This window comes from Stegodyphus dumicola, chromosome 1 (genome assembly GCF_044657685.1).
Source record: "Stegodyphus dumicola isolate Sdum_Otavi_A_Nest chromosome 1, ASM4465768v1".
Classification (NCBI taxonomy): Eukaryota; Metazoa; Arthropoda; class Arachnida; order Araneae; family Eresidae; genus Stegodyphus; species Stegodyphus dumicola.
This window is the reverse complement of record NC_140768.1, coordinates 112,061,394-112,082,527: the sequence shown is the minus strand read 5'-3', so window position 1 is coordinate 112,082,527 and position 21,134 is coordinate 112,061,394. Positions and strand designations below refer to the sequence as shown.

General features: G+C 32.6%; 2 non-coding genes across 2 annotated transcripts; both read left to right on the top strand.

Annotated features, from left to right (window-relative positions):
• The first annotated feature begins 214 nt into the window (after nt 1-214).
• Nucleotides 215-286, top strand: TRNAG-UCC (transfer RNA glycine (anticodon UCC)). The gene has a single exon. It is a non-coding gene; the product is annotated as a tRNA-Gly (tRNA).
• A 7,704-nt stretch (nt 287-7,990) lies between these two features.
• On the top strand, nt 7,991-8,062 carry TRNAG-UCC (transfer RNA glycine (anticodon UCC)). Its single transcript has one exon. It is a non-coding gene; the product is annotated as a tRNA-Gly (tRNA).
• The last annotated feature ends 13,072 nt before the right edge of the window (nt 8,063-21,134 follow it).

Here is a 21,134-nt window from a genome sequence, read left to right as displayed (position 1 = left end):
TAAAAACCGAGCCTTGCTAGTAAAAACTATTTCATTTAAAATTACTTCGGAGTAAATTCAGTTTTATTTTGAAATGCACATAGACGCATTCTGTGATATTTAATCTCATGTGACCTTGCTTTCACTGTCGAGCTCGGATAAGGATGAACTGCTGCGAGCGGTCAGTGACACAGTTTCGATCTTGAAAAAGGTAAAGATGCGCTTTTCTCTCGAAGCGTCGGTGGTATAACGGTTAGCATAGCTGCCTTCCAAGCAGTTGACCCGGGTTCGACTCCCGGCCGACGCAGGTGTACGTTTTTGCTCAATTTTAAATAAATAAAATGCTCTTACCTGCAGCTTAACTTCTTTTTGATAAATAATTTAATTTTCTACTAGCATTTCTGAGTCCAACTTTATATTCGGAGACAATAAATATCCTCAACAATTGAATTTAATAATTCGATGACTTGAGAATTCTAAATTCTAGTAAAATTAAAATAATAAATGCAATTCTGTTACATAATGTTTTTAAAATATCGAATCGCAGCATCATTTTTTTCTTATTACAGGAGTAAATATGATTCTATTTAATATACAACATAATTCAAAATAATCAAAAGATTTCAAAATATTCAAAATACTTTTTAGAAAATGAGTTTTAAATGGAAAAAATAAATAAATAAATAAATAAATAAATAAATAAAAATAAATAAATAAATAAATAAATAAAAGTGCTGGAATTAAATCTTTAAAGAATTACAGAATTTATATTACATAAAAATGGGCGGTTTTTTAACGTTTTGTGTGTTACCTTCATTTGTTAAATAACATGTTCTTTGTAGCTAAACACATAAAATTAAATTCAACAGCAAAATCATAAAATATTTTAAAACAGGATATCTTTAGAATTTCGAACAGATGGTCTCGCAAGCTGGGGATAAGAACGTTTTTTTCGGTACAATGTTGCCATTGCTCGTTTAGAAATCATTGAGTTTGTTAATCAAAAATTCGTTAAAGTTTTACCGAATGTAACATAGATAATAAAATAAATTCGAAAATCATGGTTGGGGCTTCCAGGTGCCCATGTTCGGGTGGAGGACTACGTTACTGAAAATTTGATCGCTCTAGGCACCATCATTTTTTGCAATGCGAGAAACAAACCTACATTCATGCACATTCTCCTTTATTTAATTTCTTTAATTTTGAAATTAAACCAGCAAGTTTCTTTCCTCTCAAATTGCACACTATTAAAATTTGATCTGAAGTGCAAATATGCAGTTCACGTACTTAACAAATTCAGCCCTAAATATAAGGTGAATACATCATATAATATCGTATAATAAAATTAACTACACTATTGGCCATTAAAATTGTAATACCATGAAAGAAAGCAAATATAAAAAAAGATATTTATTGTACGTAAACAGTATGACATGAAGACAAAATGTTTAAATTTGTAAGCTTTTTGGAGGTTTACAGGGTAGCGAAATTGGTAGAAACAGCTGCCAACCCTAGCAGCTAATACGGCCCTTACCCCATTCGGCATGGAGTCAAACTGGGTTTGCATGACAGAAATGGACAACTTATCTCACGCTGCTTCAAGCCTATGCCACACTTGATCAACCATATTAGCTGCGGAGGGGTAGTGGGCCAGTTTCTCAGCAATCCATGACTAAATGTTTTCAGTGGTGACAGATCTGGAGACCGTGCAGGCCAGGGCAGCAATCGAATATCCTGTGTATCGGGAAAGGTCAAAACACGAAGTGAAACATGTGGCCTTGCATTATCTTGTTGAAATATGGCATTTGGAGATCTCGAAGATAGGGCACAATCACTGGACGTAAGATGTCAGAAATGTACCCATTTGCTTTCAAATTACCATCGATCCGAACTAGAGATGTGCGTGTCGTATACCCAATAGCTTCCCAACCATCACACCAGGTACAGGGCCCCTATGCTGATATCGAATGCAAGCAGGCGACGTGTTGTCTCCTCGGACACTCCAGACACGTATGATATGATAGCCTACACTTTCGATAAGTAACCATCCTGTCTCGATTGAATTTTGAAATTTGCTGGTAAGCATTCCATTTTCTTATTCGAGGCATAACACGATATTCTGTGCATACTCCCATCTTACAAATCCCTTTTCGAATGAGACATCCACTATACAACTTTTCTTTTATGTAGTGTTTCATAAAAGAAAAGTCGTTTCTCCCGCCTGCTTCGTCTAAAATGCGCTGAAATACTGGTCCCATTTGGTATGTCTCAACTTCTTCTTTCTTTCATGTGATTTTGACGTTCATCAGACCATTCCTTCCTGGAGTTGCAAGTTTAACGGCCTGCAGTGTAGTTATTGCAATGAAAAAGAGTTAAAGGATATTTTATGTTACAACTACATGTGATTCGGGATTCATAATTCTCAAAGAAAAGATATAAGCGTTTGAATCAAGTGTCTCTGTTGTCAGAGTTTTGAAAGTGTGAACCAAATAGTAGATCCTAATTATAGGATTCATTTGCCATAGAATAATAAAAATGAAAATTTGCTCTAAACTTTACTATTTCAGATTAAATATCGAAAGCCTAAAGGATATTTTTGGAGTTTCATAAAACAATCGATAGTAATTAGAAAATAGTATATGTTTAATTTAGCATTGCAAGACTTCATGTACTTTTTATACTATCTTGTATTTTTCATTGATTACTTTCGGAATATACATATTTTTAAGAGGTTTGCTGTTAATATGCTTTGTTAATTTTAATGGACATGAATGTTTATGTAGGATTTTTAGGTAAATCAACTCAATGAATTATGAGGAAATACACAAAATATTTACATCTGAAGTTTTTTAATTGAGTGCGAAATTCATGAAACATTTTACCGTCTTTCATCTTTCATTTCATGCATCTCATGATTTAAAATTTAATAAACTTGAAGTTTTTATTTTGAAACGAAGATATAGCATCAGCCTCTCAAATGCGAAATGCTATAATCAGTGCTACTGAAATACCTGTCCATTAATAAAACAAATCAACAATTTATTCTATTTCTTTACTTATTTTAAATAATCTAACTCTGTATCAAGTCAATGCAGTAATACTTTTGATTGCTGTAATTTATTAATAGACCCTTATTCAAGTGTTTTACGACTAATAAGTAAAATATTATGTTGCAAGATATAAAAAAATTAAATATAATTAAAAAAATTGTTTACATAAAGCTTTTATTTAAAAAAATCTGATGTGTACACCACATGACTTCCTTGTACGGAATATTAAATTATACGCATTTTTTTCTTGAATTTCATTTAAATTGATTGGATTAAATTAAATCTACTTCGTCCACAGCGCATAAACCACAATAGAATAAATGCACTCTTTAAAATTCACTATATTTGTTTACTATAACGACACTCTGAATGCACAAAATTTATATCATTTGAAGAATTAGCGTTGCCACATGTTCTATTCAAATACTATAATAAAGCTAAAACGATGTATGAAAGAAATTAAGCAAACAAAACAGAAAAGAAACAGTTTTTCACAGACGATTTAGTATTTCTCATTCAATTACTTCAGTTCTCACTTCGCGACAAGGCAAAAATACATAAAAACTCAAAATATCTGCATTAAAAATTACGAAGTAAATCTTAAACACTTATTTCCTCGAAAAAATTCCAGAAAGGATTAAGCATGATTTAATTCGCAATAATAAATGAAGGCGTTATCTTTATTGTTGCGAAGCTTAGTCTCTCTAGATTGGCAACAAATCTACTATTCTGTTGTTTCAAATGTAAACAAATATGCCCGCCATGTTATTTAAAACTTAACCGCACTTAAACAGCTTTTAAATTGCTGATAATTCTAAAAATATTGCATACAGATTTACTAAAGGCATTAAAAACCTTAACCGAAAAATAAGAACAGCATAATTCAATCATTTTGAAAGCAAAAAATATACTATTTACAAACATATAAGAGTAAAGAAACTGTGATTACTGAGCCGGGTAACAGACTGGATATATATATATATATATAAATATATTTATATACGTTTAGTGCGGCCGATTGCAACCAAAATACGAGGTGCATATCTACATGTTATAGCAGTCCTATATACAAAATTTCAACTTTCTGAGGCTACTCGTTTTTGAGTTATGAGAGATACATATGTACGTACAGACGCCACGCTAAATTCTCTTCAGAATTAATTTTAAAGCAGTTTTATAATTTTTTGGATTAAAAGAGTCTTTTATTCTGTCCTTACGTACAGATATCACGCAAAAACATCGTTAAATTGCTTTACCGGTCAAAATGGATATTTTCGTTGAAATATGTTGCCTGAAACTTTTCGCGATTACAATACTTCCTTTTTACTTCGTACAAGGAAGTAAAAACATGTGAGAAATACACTAAAAAGAGCAAAATAATTTATCATATAGTTTAATGGGAATAACAAATTAAATAATTCTTTATCGTGAATAATAAAAGCGCGGAGCCCCATGATAAATTAGAAAAGATAATGACTTATATATTTGGTAAATTATTAAATTTACAAATTTCTCTATTTAAGTATTCCGCGTTATGATTCGCGATATAAAATTGTAAATATAATTATTTAATCTATTATTCCTACCAAACTACATAACAAATTACATTTCTCCTTTTAAAGCATTGTTATCATATCCATTTTAAATAAAAACTTTATTTAATAAATATATTTTTTAATTGTACTTTACTTTTTTTTTATTCTCAGTTACGCTTTATCAATAAAGAGATTTTGTCATTATTGAAAGGCAAGCAACAAATTAAAAGAGAATTATGAAATTTCGGAAATAGGATGCAATAACAATGAATGCTACGACAAGCATTGTACTTGAAAAAAAAAAAAAAAAAAAAAAAAAAAAAAACTGAAATCTCTAATTCAATATTAAGTGCGACAAGATGACAAACACAAAAGCTATTTTTCCAAACTGAAACTTTTTTTTTAGTCTGCTTCAGACTGAAACACATTTTTTAAAACATCTGATGTGTACACCACATGACTTCCTTGTACAGAATAGTAAATTATACGCATTTTTTCTAACCTACTTCGCCGACAGTGCATAAACCACAATAGAATACATGCATTCTTTAAAATTCACTTTGTTTACCATAGTGACACTCTGGCGCTAGGATTACTTAACAGTATTATATTTCCTTTATATTATAACTCAGAATGCACAAAATGTATATCATTTAAAGAATTATCTAATCGTTGAAACATGTTCTATTCAAATACTATAATAAAGCTAGAACTATGTATAAAAGAAATTAAGCAAACAAAACAAAAAAGAAACAGCTTTTCACAGACGATTGAGTATTTCTCATTTAATTAATTCAGTTCTCACTTTGCGAGAAGGCAAAAATACATAAAAAATCAAAATATCTATATTGCAAAGTACGAAGTAAATCTCAAACGCTTATTTCCTCGAAAAAATTCCAGAAAGGATTTAAATAATAAATGAAGGCGTTATTTTTTTGTTGCGAAGCTAAGTTTTCTAGATTGGGAACAAATCCGCTACTCAGCTGTTTCAAATGTTAACAAGAGCAATGGCCGCCATGAAATTAGGCTTAGCGGCTCTTAAACAATTTTAAAATTGTTGATAATTCTAAAAATATTGCATACAGATTTACTAAAGGCATAAAACCCTTAACCGGAAGATAAAAACAACATAATTCAATCATTTTTAAAGCAAAAAATGTACAATTTAAAAACATATAACAGTAAAGAAACTGAGATCACTGAGCCGGGTAACAGAGTGGATATATTTATAAATATATTTATATACATTTGGCACATCTACATGTTATAGTAGTCTTATATACAAAATTTCAACGTTCTGAAGCTACTCGTTTTTGAGTTATGCGAGATACGTACGTACGTATGTACGTTCGTACAGACGCCACGAAAAATTCTCTTTAGAATTCATTTTAAATCTTTTTTTAAATTTTTTTTGGAGGAAAAGAGTTTTTTATTCTGCCCTTACGTACAGATATCACGCAAAAACATCGTTAAATTGCATTCGAAAGCGGTCAAAGTGGATATTTTCGTTTAGATATACTGCCTGAAGCTTTTCGCGATTACAATAATTCCTTTTTACTTCGTACAAGGAAGTAAAAAGGCAGAAAATTGCTCAATTAATATTTTTTATTTATCTTATTTGAAAAAAGACCGGAAACGTTTGTTTTATAATTTGTGAAACTTTGAAAACTTTTATCCGATAAATTTTCGGATGTTGAATTTTAATATCATAAACCTCAAATAATCTAAAAATCTAGCAGTTTTGAAAAATTCGAGAAATCTTTAGAAATTAAGTTACAATTTTCATACAAATTTCATTGAATAGATTGTTTTCAGCTCTATTGGATGGTGCAGTTACAATTTTTATACAAATTTCATTGAAAATATTTTTTTCAGCTCTATTGGATGGTGCAGACACTACATTTCCGTTACGCTAAACAAAAATATGTACTAAAAATCATTTAAACATTACATTAAAAAGAAAAACTAATCGAATTTTGGAAAAAAATTGTTTTACCCCATTTCATTGTCATCGAGAAACAATACGTGTGCAAAATGTGAATTCGATAGCTCATCAGGAAGTAGGTTAAAAATTGAAGACAAAATTCCACCTGCAATAGAACACCATAAATAATCTAAATAAAATCTTATAATTGTAAAACATTTGAATAAAATAAAAGAATTTAGATTCTCTACATGGTATTAAGTAAACTAGTGATTCACTGGAAAATCACTAATCGAATTGGAATACGAATTTTGCCTACAGTGTGTTAATTTTTATGTTAAGCAACTCCGAATGATGACTCTTATATTTAAGTAATTATTTAAAACACTGTTATTTTTTCCAAAAACTTCAGCAATCGTAAAGAATTATTCAGAAAGTTAAGCACTAAAGTTCAGTGAGCCAGTTCATCTCGATTACTTTTTGTGTCTTACAGTAGAGAAGGCGAATGTGTGTGCCCTGGACGCATTCAGCTGATCAGGGCTCGGGATTACAGACTGCTAAATGTTTCCATTTTTTTCTTTTTATATTCGCTGAACTGTTTATCTGGAAGTAATTTGATGAAAGCACACAAATAATTTCCCCCAAATATCATCACACGTAAAAATTATTATTGCTTGGAGTCGTAAAAAGGGTTACAAATTTTTATTTAACATTTTTCTATTCTGGCATTTTCATTCACAACGTGCACACGTTAACCCACAAAAATCCCTATTGCATATCTCAAAGCACTGGAAAATATCAAAAAGTTTAAATGAATAATTCTTTGTTTCGAAGCTGTGAATGGCAGTGATTTATGAAGCAATTTTAAGACGAAACCCTTAATTAAATACTTTTATTTTGGAAAAAGGTAACATGATATATTTATATATTTAAATTTTTGAATTTTAAGATTCCAGCAATAAAATATTTAGGCTGCTATATGCCTTATCGTTATCTGCATTCTGCGAGCTTAGATTTAAGAAAGTATTAGATCATTGAGTTTTATGGGCACGTGCTGCTTACATTAGTTATCTTTAATTTTTACTTTAGTTATTAATTTTAACGTTAGCAGTGGCATCAGCATCTTGGTTAATATGATTTAGAAAGGCAGATAGGAAAAAATGCGGAAGTTAAAATTATTAGAGACAGATTATTGGGTATAAAAACTACGGTTGAACATTTTATGGAACACTGGTTACGTTTGATTGGCCATTTTAACTTTAAGCATTGTTTGATTCATTTAAGAACCAAGCTTTACTATTAAAAACCATTTCATTTAAAATTACCTCGAAGTAAGTTCAGTCTTACCAAGAATACTGAAATATACATAGCCAACTTGCCGTGATTTTAAATCGCATGTGAACTTGCTTTCACTGCCGAGCTCCGATGAAGATGAACTGTTCCGAGCGGTCAGTGACATAGTTTTGATCTTGAAAAAGTTAAAGATGTGCTGTTCTCGCGAAGCGTCGGTGGTATAACGGTTAGCATAGCTGCCTTCCAAGCAGTTGACCCGGGTTCGACTCCCGGCCGACGCAAGGCTACATTTTTGCTTGGTTTATATAAATAAAATGTTCTTACCTGCAGTTAAGCTTGGTTTTTGATAAATAATTTTATCTTACTAATTTTAATTATAATATTTCAAATAATGTAATTATAATATTTTAAAAATATTTTTGCTGATGTTTTATATTCTGCTACACGCTGGGAAGAAAAAAAAAAAAAGAGAGACAGAGAGAGAGAGAAAGCGAAACTTTAGTATAAATTTAACTTTAATTATACTAAAAATTAATACCGTATCTATTTGCTTGCAGAGCCGTGTCTAAAGTTTTTTTCATCGGAGGCAAAAAGGTAAATTTGCGTCCCTATATAGAATTAAACTAGCTATATATGTATTAAACAAAAAGCAACTGTATTTAATTCAACTATCATAATTATTGCTGCATAATTATACAATAATTCTTAAAATACTTTTTAATCGCTGCTTTATAAACTCAGAAACCTAACACATCCAGTTATTTACAATCTTAAAATGAAAATGTTAAAATGTTCGTTTTTCATAAGTAGGCAATAACACTGAAATGGTATTAAACTCTTTGTATTCATTTTCAAGTTTTCTTGAAATTTAATATTTTCTCTTTAGCGAACTAAATCGACAAAAAATGCTTCTACTCAGTTCATGTTCTGTAGAAAAAACAACCGTATTTGAAAGTTTTTTTAAATCAAGGCAAGGTTAGATTTGCTTGATTTAAAAAAAAAAAAATATTGTTTTTTATCTTAAGTTTTCTGAAGCTTATTTCCAGTAGTAATAATAACTGACCACTTTAAAATCATTATTAACGCAAAATTAGCAAGGAAATACCCTTGTGTACCCGGCGTAGAGTTTAATCAAGTCTCTATGATTTCGAGGGGAAACAGGTACAGGAGCAAAGATATCTGATAAAGAGGGACCTGTTTTGCCTTCGAAATTGATAGAGTCTTGCTTAAAATCCAAACCAAACACAATGGTATTTCTGTACTAATTTTGCGTTTTACTTTGGCTTGCTTCTCATCTGTCTTCATTACTAACGTATTTTTCGAATTCACGTGTGACTCATTTGAAGCAATGCTTCACTTGTAGCGGTTCTGTTGTTCGTTTGGTTGAATATGAAAAAGCATACGAAAGCTATTTGCATAAATTGCATTCATTTCAGATGCCTTCGCGAAGGAATTTCTGTGGAAAATTGGTTTCGAATCTGGCTTTAAATACATGTATTCAGCAGTCTTATCCGTTGGAATGGTTATGTAGTAAAAGCCCCCAAAACGCAGTTGCTATTACTAATATTTTATTAACTGTAATTTTAATAATTATTTAGTAATTTATTTAATATGTAGAAAAATAATCTGATGTGGGCACCACGTGACTTCCTCTAACGGCCTATTAAATTATATACATGTTTTTCTGCATTTCATTTAAATTTATTCCATCTAACTTAATTAAATGATGCCTAGCGGCAAGTTGAAAAAGATATTAAAAACTGCAAATTTTGAAATTAAGTACCCAGGTCAATTTTTGGTGTGCAGGAGTTAAACGTCGTAGATTTCATTTTTCATAACCTGTATAAAACTTTTCTAATTCTAAATATAGGCAATGGAATACTACATTTAAAGTTAGATTTCTTTGTTTATTCAAAATTTTTAAATTACATTTTTTTTTTAATTTGACATTGCTAAAACATGAATATTTTCGTTTTTAAACACATCTGTAAGTGGAAGTGTATGAGTACAACAATGGATTGCAAAAATAAAAGCCGGGTCAGAACTTATAAGCTGGGTAAAGGGAGTGATTATATATATATTCTTTTGTTGTTGCCGATTGCTATAAGAAAGGGAGATGCATAACTAGATGTTATAGCAGTCCCATATACAAATTTCAACCTTCTATGGCTAATAGTTTTCGAACTGCATGGTATACTTATACTATACGTGCGTATGTACGTGCAAACGTTATGAAGAAATCCCCTTTGGAACTATTTTAAATCCATTTTGCAATAAGATTTCGAAGAAACAGTTCGCTATTCTTTCCGTAAAATATAGACGTCACACAAAAAAGTCTTCCGAATAGATTCGAGGAGCGGTAAAAATAGATATTTTTTTAAATGTTATTCCTGAAATTTTTCTCGATTACAATACTGCCTTTACTTCGTAGAAGGAAGTAAAAAAAAAAAAAGCCTTAAAATACTGAAATATGGTATCTGGACATTAATTGTTATTTCCCATAAGCGCTATTCAGCCTTTTGTTGCCACGCTGTATTCTCTGAATGCTTGTGAAAAGGTTTGGCTATTACTCGAATCCAGAATGTAAATACGTTCCATCTTAAGCTATAAACCTCTGTCTAAAATGACCACTTATGGCTTCTGATGATTTTGGTCTTCTGTGGAAGTTAACTTAGAAATGTTCTAAAAAATAGTGAAGATTTTCGAAGACGTCATCTACAAGACAGGGTCGCAACGAGAAGTCTAGCTTTAGATAACTTTAACCTAGGCATGGTATCGTAATATTTCTCCTTAGAGCGTTATAGAAAAGAGAATGTAATCTAGGCCAATATATGCCTTTTATATCACCTCTTCTAGTTGGCGCAGAACGCGTCCCCTAGATGTAAAATCAATATACAATCAGCCCCCCTACCTGATAAAGGTCCTTATTTAGTGGAGCACCTCTTTAAAACCTTGGCTTTCAATGGTACTAGAATGCCAGACCTCTTCACCTCTCGAACACGTATTCTGCCGCTCAGCTGCCGAGAGCGTCTGGATTTAGCCTCAGCTTAATTCCAGACGGTGTTTCAAATAAGATGGGCTCATGTATTTTGATTTATTATTTAGCTCTTTATCATTAATTTAATTTATTAATTATTATCTGTTTCTTTACATTTCTTAAAAAATATTCATTTATTATTTAATTCGCAGCAAATTCCATTTTAACCCGGACAATACCGCGATGACGTCTAGGCTGACCCCCAATCACGATTAAACCGACTTAGGTAGAGAAGAGATGAAAATGCCTTTTTAAAGGATATCATAACGGACCGAATTAAGCAAGTGGCCTACCTCTGATCTACATTAACCCTTTATACTCGAGACCTGCGTGGGCGAACCAGCAACTTGAGGCAACTTTCTGCAAATTTGGTGAATTTCTTACTTAAAACGATTTCACAGAACTTAATGATTATTTTATGTCTAAAGGTGATAGTAGTCCAACCTCTCTTTGGAGTAGGCTCTGGCAGCCATTGTTCTTTTGTAACACGGACAAGACAACAACAGCAACATGTCTGAAGATACTTGCGGTCCTGTGGCTCTTTCGCAGGATGTAAACTGTATTTTTTGCGGCATTTCTTCGGATTCTGTGTACTCTGTCCATTTTAAATTTTTTCTGTCTCCTGCGGAATCACTGTCGCTTTTACATTCACCATGTATTACCATAATGTTTTGCCTTCTTACACCTCTTTTTTCATTGCTATCTTCATCACTGCTATCTTCCTCTCGATCGTCAAGTAGTCTTTGCACAGACGTAATTTAGTTCTTACTCAACGAAACTTCGAACTCATCTTCACTTAAACAGATTCCTTCATGGTATTCCAAGCTTACTGTCCGAGGTAACTTTAAAAATAATATTACTATTGCCAATACTGTCGAGTTCGAACTTGCGTTGAAATATAGGCATATAACAATACGTGCCCATGCATGTATAACAATAAATCAAAAAAGTATTTAAGATTAAAGATTGACAGTTACTTTACACACATGTATTATTGAAGACACACATGAAGTGATATTGCCCAAACCAAACCTAAATAAACATTGTTATCGCTAGAAACATCGCTTCAAATCGAGTGGTAATCGAGAGTCACCGCATCAAATCAAGTGATGACCGAAAGTCACTTCTCGAGTGCAAAGAGATTTCTTGATTTGTAATCCCTTTGATATTTCTAAGATTTGTAAATTGTTTTCTAGGCTCCACTTTCGAATGTTACAGAATAACAGATCCGAAAAAGAATAAACGTTAAAATCTGGGTTATTTCCTTTATGCTACTACGCTTGTATATATACTTTTGGAGATAATTCCCAAAAATATATCACTAGGAATTATCAAAAAAGCTTTTACTCTTGAAAGTTGTTTTCCGTCTGTCATGTTTTTCGCAGCAGTTGCACGTTTTTTACACAATAATAATAATAAAAAAAAATAATATAAAAAGGCACTTTATTGTTGTTGCATGTGGTAAAACCACTCTCTGTGACAATGCGAAATGATTTATCCGAAACTCCACGCTTTTTACTGCCACCCTTGAACAAACATATTTGCGGCTATAAAGAGCAATAATAATAAAAAAAAAAAATATCCCAACCCTTCCTCAACTCGAAGTAAGCCACGTGGCAGTAAAATGATTTGCATGTCGATATCACGTGGCAACTAAACGCATCTACAAACCCGTAACTGGTGGTGGTCCGTAACCATGGTAACAACAGGTGAGATTGAAAAACCTCCATTTTTCCTCGTGCGCTACTCTGCGGGTTATAAATTATTCCTTTCGCACGAGAATTCTTTTCTACGCAGTAACTTTTTTAAATCTCGAAGTATGGAATATCTATCTGGCATTTGGTATTTGGTACACCAAATGCTGCTGTTATTGTATATTAAATAGAATTAACATGAAAGCGTATGTACGAAATTTACGTAGTTGTTTTAGTACAAAGAATGCAACATAAAGCTACAGCTATTAAAATAGATTTGTAATTCAAGCTAGGATTGACGATAATTCTGTAGGAAAAATTATGTAATATTTAAAGAATGAATCTAACACACCTCGCTATACTTCAAACAGCAAAAATGCTTTTAAACCATTCTTTTCTACAGTCCACAATAATGGAATTGGTTTTTTTTAAGATATTCTTTCCCATTTTCATAAAAGCGTGTATTTTTGTTTTTTAAAAGTGAGGAATCACATTCGGTTTTGCCTATAAATAAGAGAATCAATTTAAAATAATGGCAGATTAAATTATGAGATACTCAATTAAAAATAAGAATAGATTAAATAATTAAAAATAGTGAGAGATTAAGTAACGACATATTAAATAATTAAAAACACTGAAGGAAGATTAATTAAAATTGATGTCACCCAAACAAGGGTTCAAGACATCGCTGCTGGAAGAAATCGTCATCGACAGGATTCAAAACCTTGAAAAAAAAATTGTCGTTGCCACAGAAAGATAAAACAATCATGCATGACGTGAATAAGGGAGGTTCGAAAAGATCTTGAACTATCTATCTTAAAGTAACAGACTATAGTTTGGGAAATGTAAGACAGTCACACTGATTCACAAGATAATTTTCAAATAGCTTGAATTTCATTTTAACAATAAAAGTAGACAGAACATTCTTATGAAACCTTTCGTAAGTCAAAATGGCGCAAATTCAAGAAGCGGTTACCACTGAAGAAGCAGTCTTAAGAGTAAATAAATAAACAAGATCATGCCAAACAATTCATAAAATCTAAACTAACGCTAAAACAAATAGGATGTGGTCAATGAGCATTCCGTACAGACAGAAAATAACACATGAGTAATGCAGTTTCAAACTTGGAAAGACGGATGGAAGACTTAAAGACGAAGTCACAGAGACAATGGCCTTAATATGAGCCGACAGATACACGAAAGTAGGAAACAACCTGCGTGCTTACATTCATAGAATCAAACGTCCATGCGGCGTAGAATTAATACGGGTATACAACTGAATCGAATATGATATTGTTGTAATAATAAACAAAAGGATTGATGCACATTTGTCATCTGCATAGAATCGTCACAGGTACAGATCGGCACTGCGCAGAGTCGACACCAGCATAACATTGGCACGGCGTAGAACATACACATAGCAACGACTTAACTTAGAATCGATACCGTTTTGCTTTCGAAATAAGCAGAGCATAGACAAAATTTATAATTAGCAAAAGCGCGTAATCAGGAAGGAAGGAATTTTGCTAAACTCCTATTTTTAGGATACTTGCAACAGAGTGATACCGAATTGTGTTCGTAAGTTTTTTTTACCTTTTCCGCCAGTCCCACATATCGCTGACTTTGTGTGGAAATTCCCGAGCGGGGAGTTATCTGATAATATCTTACCGGCCTTCGTATAGATCAAGTCATTGCGTTTACAGATTCTGTGCCTACTTGATCTACTGTTAAAAGCTAATGTGTAAATTTTGAAGTATAGCACTATACTTAGAATAACACATCTGGTACTTACGTATTAGCGCAACACCATCGGGCATTTTGGCGAATTTTTTAGAAGAAAAAGTAATGATGACTTATAATTGAAAGAAGGAATTTATTACACGCATACGTGTTATCAAAAATGTATATTATGATTTAATTAGGCATTTATTTAAAAAATCAATTAATAAATATATTCGCAGGCGGCTTATTTTTAATTCCTTGCGCAAAATAAAGGAATTACTGTAATTGTGAAAACTCTCTAGCATAATATTTCAAATGAAATATCCATTTTGAGCACTTCCGATACCATTTTGATTATTTTTTTGCATGACGACAGAATAATGGACTCTTTTTTCCAAAGCGAATTGTAAAATGGACTTAAAATTGATTTTTTCATGGCGTACGTGCGTACGTATTCGCATAAACGATTAGCCGAAGAAAGTTTAAATTTTGCATATGGGATTGTTAATATCATCTAGTTGTGCACCTCCCCTTTTTACTGCAATCGGCAGTACCAAAAGTACATGATATATATTCATTCTTATGATTATATATATATATATATATATATATATATTTATATGCATAATTAAAAAGCAAATTCTTCAAGTTATAGCCTATGAGCTAAAGTGATACTTCGTTCCTTTGCAAAAAAAGTAGAAACACAAAGTAAAGATCCAATTGTGATGCAAAATGTAAAAACATGATATGTATGAAATACTAATTAAGAAAAATAGCAAAAGATGACCTCACAGGTCCTTTTAAGTTTAATTAGTATGCCTTTCTTACATTATATATATATACAATGCGCTAAAATATTCATGTCTTGGCGAATGTCAAAATTTTAAAAATACTTCATTTTGGGCAAATAACGAAAACTAACTTTTAATAAGGTCTCCCGGTTTCTATACTTATATTTAGAAGAGTTTTATGCACGTCATGTAAAAATAAAATTATAAAAAGTTTAACTCCCGTACGACAAAAACGGACGTGGTTGTTTAATCTCAAAATATGCAGTTTTTGATGTCATTTTAAACTTGCCTCGAGGAATCGATTAATTAATTTTGAATAATTCGAGGAAATAAGTTTAAATGAAGGGCATCAAAAAAGTATGTATAATTTAAGAAGCTGTGCGCAAGAAAGGTATGTGGTCTGGGTGTTTTTTCACGAGATTTTCTTTTTTTTTTTTTTTTTTTTTTTCTTTTTATTGAACTTTTTTTCATTAGCTCCAAAAATGTTGAACAAAGTCGGTCTATCATAAAAACGAAAAACGAGGTGATCTGCAGGGAATGTTCATAAACCAAGGAGTATCTGCATATCTCGAAAACAATATACTATAAAAACTCGGCGTAGTGATCTCATATAGAAATACAGCTGCTATTTATTTTAAATATTTTTATAACTTAAGATTTAGAAAAGTTACTGCTGTTACGTAGTCTAAAATTCAACCGAATAAATACAAAGATATAATAATACGAAGAGAAATTGTTCCATTCGGTTTAGACGAACTCGACTGAAAAAAAGTTAGAACTTGAGAATATGAAGCTTTCTATAGCAGTTACTTATTGCTGCGTCTCAAGCAATGACGTCATGAGATATTTTTCATATATGATAGTGAAGAAGCAGTGAGAAAGTGAACGGCAGAGCTCGCAGTGAAGAACTGAGAGTTAAGAGAGGCCGCCAAGAGTCACGCCGATTAGGAGTATTGGAGTAGTCTGCCGCTCTGAAAGAGGTAAACTGCAATGATAAAAACTGTGAAATTGAGGGCACCAGTACGATCTGGAGCATACTGGCTACAATGAAAGGATTATAGTTCATTTCCATGTAATATCTAATTTCAATTTTGAACCAACACACAACAACAAAACAACGCTTGTAAGAAAATTTTCTCACTTACGTCGTGAAAGATTTATAATCTATATCTTCTCTGAAACAATTAAATGAATAAATCAATTAAATGAATGAAAAAACTGAATTTAATAAAGCACTTATTTTGCCTGAATTTGCATACAATTCTAAATTAATAAGCACATACATGTTGCTTGCACATAGTTGCTTTGTTGTATCCGTAACGTAACCTAGCAATCTAAATTTGTTCTAGGTAAGTAGAATGCTCTGACGGTTCAGGTCCTGGCATATTCTGCCATCTTTTCATCCCTGCTGAAAATTAAAAAGATTTACGCTTAACAAACTGAAGCCAATTACTTTTCGTGATTTTGAATCTTTGATACTGGTACGAATTTTGTATCTATGTAAATATTTTAATAAAATTATATGTAAATTACAGTATCTCTTAAATAATGAAACATGAAAGGCCTCGCAGCGCCAAACATAGTTGGAAAAACATAACGAAAGGGGTAAGTCCATTAAACATTGAGGTAAATGGCTATTTCACCAATGTGGTGAAAGAGCTCCAAACTGGCTATGGTTTTGGTGACAAAAATTAGTCGCCAAGTTTGGTGAGAAATCGAAGGTACTGTAAATTTCTCGATAGACGGGAGAAAACCCTATGAAACCGGAGAAAGCATAAGTTTTCAGTTTAGCTTTAAATATTGAGAATATTGAGAAATCGCCGAGTGAGCTTAAGCATTTGATGCTCTTTGCATTCCCTTGGATTCAACATTGTTAGTAGTTCGCTGATTTTGCTTTGTCATACTGAGAAGAGCTTATAAGGATCTTAAGTTTTACTAACGTTTATTTTATTTTAAAACTTTACTGTCCTCTCTTATTTTTCACTTCCGGCCAGAATAAACACGTTAGTTTTATTATGCAAATTGTGCTTGCAAACTCTTAAGTTGCGGCTTTTAGTCAAGAAGAGAGAGAGAATGAGACTTCTCGCCACTTTACTTCACGCGCGCTTCAGTCAATTGCTGTCCGACTTTCAAGCCAGAAATTTAGTCCTGTTGTTATTGAAGACGTATTGTAGTTTTCCCGCATTCTGCGTACTACATACGTAAAAATCTAAAAGGCCAATCTTAGTGTTACTAGTCTGTGTAAAGTATTTGAGTTTAGCTCTTACTTAAATTTAGTTAATTTGCAGTTCTTATTTTCTTACGTTCAGACCACAAGTGCTGGTCTATGCATCCCGAAGTGCGGGAGCACTTGTAAATTGTGCAGAATAAAGGGTAATTAAACCCTTCTTATCTTTGTCATCTCTTCTACAGTAGCGTAGGACACAGTTTAAGTAAAACTCACTGTTCTGCTTAAGACACCTACATGCTTGCTAAACAGATAAGAAAAAATAGTATTCTTGATAAGCTTGTGATGCTTCTTTGGCAATTGGAAGTAAACTCCAATGATGGAACACAGCAATAACTTTTATTTAACACTAAAAAAATGGCGACATACAAACAAAAAGAAAAAACATATTCTAACATTTAAAAATAAATTACATTCTTCGTGCGAGAGTCGAACGAGGCACTCGAGTCTGGTTTTAAATATTACCATTCACAAATACCTTAATGTTCATCTATTTAAATTATTTAAACTACAAGATTTTAATATTATTTAAAGCTGTTACAAGCTCACTGAGTACTTTTGTGTGGAAAGTTCCAGAACTGTAAAGTGTTTATAGAAAAATAAATTTCGTCAAGTTATCATCGGTTCTGTGAACATTCTATCCATTTCGAACACGTACGCACGTAACAATAACATTTGATGAATGGAATAAATTAACATATTCAAAACTGAAGTTTCCTAACCTTGAACAGGCTGTGATGACAAATTACCTGTGCCAGTATCTCAGCTGGTATCTTTCCTTTTGAATTTCAACACGCAAAGAAACTCTCGTCAGTTCCTCAAGCACCGTATTACACGAATTTTAAGCCTCGTGTAATACCAACAAAACATATTCCACATCGAGTTTCACTTCCAGGTTTTAACTCCCAAAAGTAAGCTCCGGGATCCCTTCACGTGCTTAGCGTTCGATAACAGCAGCTGCCAACCCGTCTCTATCCTTTCGGAAATCCTTCCAAGAGCGGTCACGCCAGGAAGCGTGCTAGAATCCATTATCAAAACTTAGCCCATTTGCCCCGCTCCATCATTAAAGAGACTCAATGATAGCGCGGTACTAGGGAAAAGCTTTCTGTCTCGTTCCTCATTCGTATTAGGTTTACGTATTAATCAAGCTTACTAACTAGCAAAATGTATGAATGTTTCAATGAACACAAAGAGGCATTCAGTAGAATTCCTTTTTAAATTTCTGCATCTGTTGTTGAAATGGCAGAAAATGTTTAATGCTGATGGATGAAATGGAATTCTTTATTTATTTTCAAATGCTGGCATCGTCATTTATTTACAAATGCTGGCAATTAACACTAAATATCTTCTAGACTATCGGCATTAAAACCACATTTTTCCAAGTTGTCGATATTTTTTAGTAATACCATTAAAACCATTAAATAAGGAACATGAACGAAGATGTTCATAGCCGATCAGAATTGCAAGCAGAATTAAGATAATGATAGGACATAAACGGGCAACAAGACAATCCCGTCTTCTTACGAAACAGAGAAACAATCTAACCAGTCTGAATTCGAAGATTTTCAGTGAATAAAAAATACACTTCTAGAACATTTAACTCATTTCTGGCGACATATTTATGCTTTTATGAATTAAAATTTGTTTACGCCATTTTGACATTATTATATTTCATAACATAATTTGTCATCGAATGAGACATCTATATTCTCATAATGGATCGAAATGTTCTAATGTTTGTCAGCTACAGTTTCTTTGCTGTTATGGCTAATCTCATTTATATGATCTAATCACAGCAAGAACACGAATTTTATTGTGGCAAAACTTGCAAGATTGCGTCTGTCGTTGGCATGTGCCTTGAGCATCATCTAGGCGACAGTAGGACTTAGCTCATTTCCACCCCAGTTTTCAACAACTGCATCACAGAAGACGGATCCGAGGATCTTCCATCCCTCTTCCCCTTTACCAAACTACTCGAGAGGATTTTCAGCTGGCCGTATATTTTGAATGTCTCTATGCCACACAGACTCTATACATTTACAAGCAATCATGCCTTCTCCGGGATTCGAACGCGGGCCTTACTGTACGGCAGTTAGCGTCTTCAACCACTATAAGTGAATGGCCGGAGTAGTTTTTTCAAAAGACTAAAATGAAACGAAGTATTGAATAAATCATGAACTGAAGAGATGGACAGGTTGATCTTGTGTTATTACCCAATCTACTATCAATAATTCACTCAGTAATGTCGCAATTATGAAATTAAGAATGGTGAAGTTTTTTGCTTCATTTAATAGCAACACGAGTTAAAACATGGAGCATTTTTACTATTCGGAATCTAAGATATAGAAAAATTCGATCGCAAAATCCTTGGCGAGAATGTAATTTTGTAGAATACGTTAATCATTCCTTTTCTCGCATAATAGATTGAATGAAATAGATCCATTTCTTAGCTCTCCCTTCCCAAGAAGCCTATATCTTAAACCTCATTGTATATCTTTAGCGGAGACATTAAAAAGACAATTGTTGCGAAAAATTTCAAAATATTAGTCATTTCTAAGAGAATAACTGCGAACGGTATAATACTGGATACGTAACGTTAGTGCCTAAAAGGGGTTCAGTTTCTTGTTGCAAGGAATTTCCTCCTTCCTTTCTGCGTCCCTTCGTGGTATAACTGGATGTTCATCTGGCTGGCAATCAGAAAGTTCGAATCCAGGCGAAGGCTTCGTTGATTTTCGTGTTTTCTACTCCGAAATAAACCTAAGGATTCCATACTGTTAATTTTTAAGGTCTCGTTTTAAAATGTAGCATTATAAATTAATTATTTTGAAATTCCAGTCAGTTCTTTAATACTAAAATCTAGGTTTAAAGCTAAACATTATTAGAAAATGTTCAGAGGAAGGCCAAATGAATTTAAATGTACTTTATGCTATGATCACATCACAAAAGCACATCTTCACATTTCTGCGCACTCACTGTCACGTGCACTTAAAAGAATGGAATCTGTTGATAAACTGAGCCAAAAGTTAAATTTTTTTGTTGTTTCTGGAGATTCTGGCTACTTGCAACAACACCAAGAAGTTTTATGCACATTTTGCTTCTCAGTTGAAGATAAAAAAAGAGAATAGTTATTATGATTATAGCAACAACTGACGTTTATGCGACACGTGCAAACAAAAGATGAAACATTAACTTCAATCTTCTAATTTTATTTCAATCAGACATTGACGTATTTCAGGAGCGTGTGAATGAAACGAGGAAAAGAAGAGATAAAAGTTTAACATTATTAAAAAAAACTTTAAACGTTAATAAATTATATTCATTAACTATCGTGTGAATAAATTATATTGATTAAATATTGGATTAATAAAAACTTTACAACTTTGATCCAAAATGCTGAATTCAGGGTATTTATGTAGCATTTTTTGCATGAAGTAAAGACAAACAATTTAACCATTTCATTCACATTCCCAACTATCCGTCAATACAGATAATTGATTTATGGACTTGTATTTTTACTTTCAGTATTATAAATCTCAAGTCATGTATGGCTGAAGCATCGAAATCATTTACTAAACCTTCAAGTTAAGATGCGATGTTTTTCACTGATATAACTTAACAAATTTCTTCAAAAACCAAACAATGAAAAAGACGGCTGTGTCGGCCTGGAGTCGAACCCACGTCAACTCCTGTGTAGGCAACTGCGCTAACCGTTATACCACCGACGCGACGAACCGATAGCACGTTTCCTTAGTTATGGAGATGAAAATTTTGTCACTGATTGTTCGTAACAGTTCATCTTCATTTGGACATTGACGGTGAAAACATATTTAAGTGGCCCACCAGCGGCCGAGCGTAAAGTCGCTGAACACTGGTAGTTCGTTC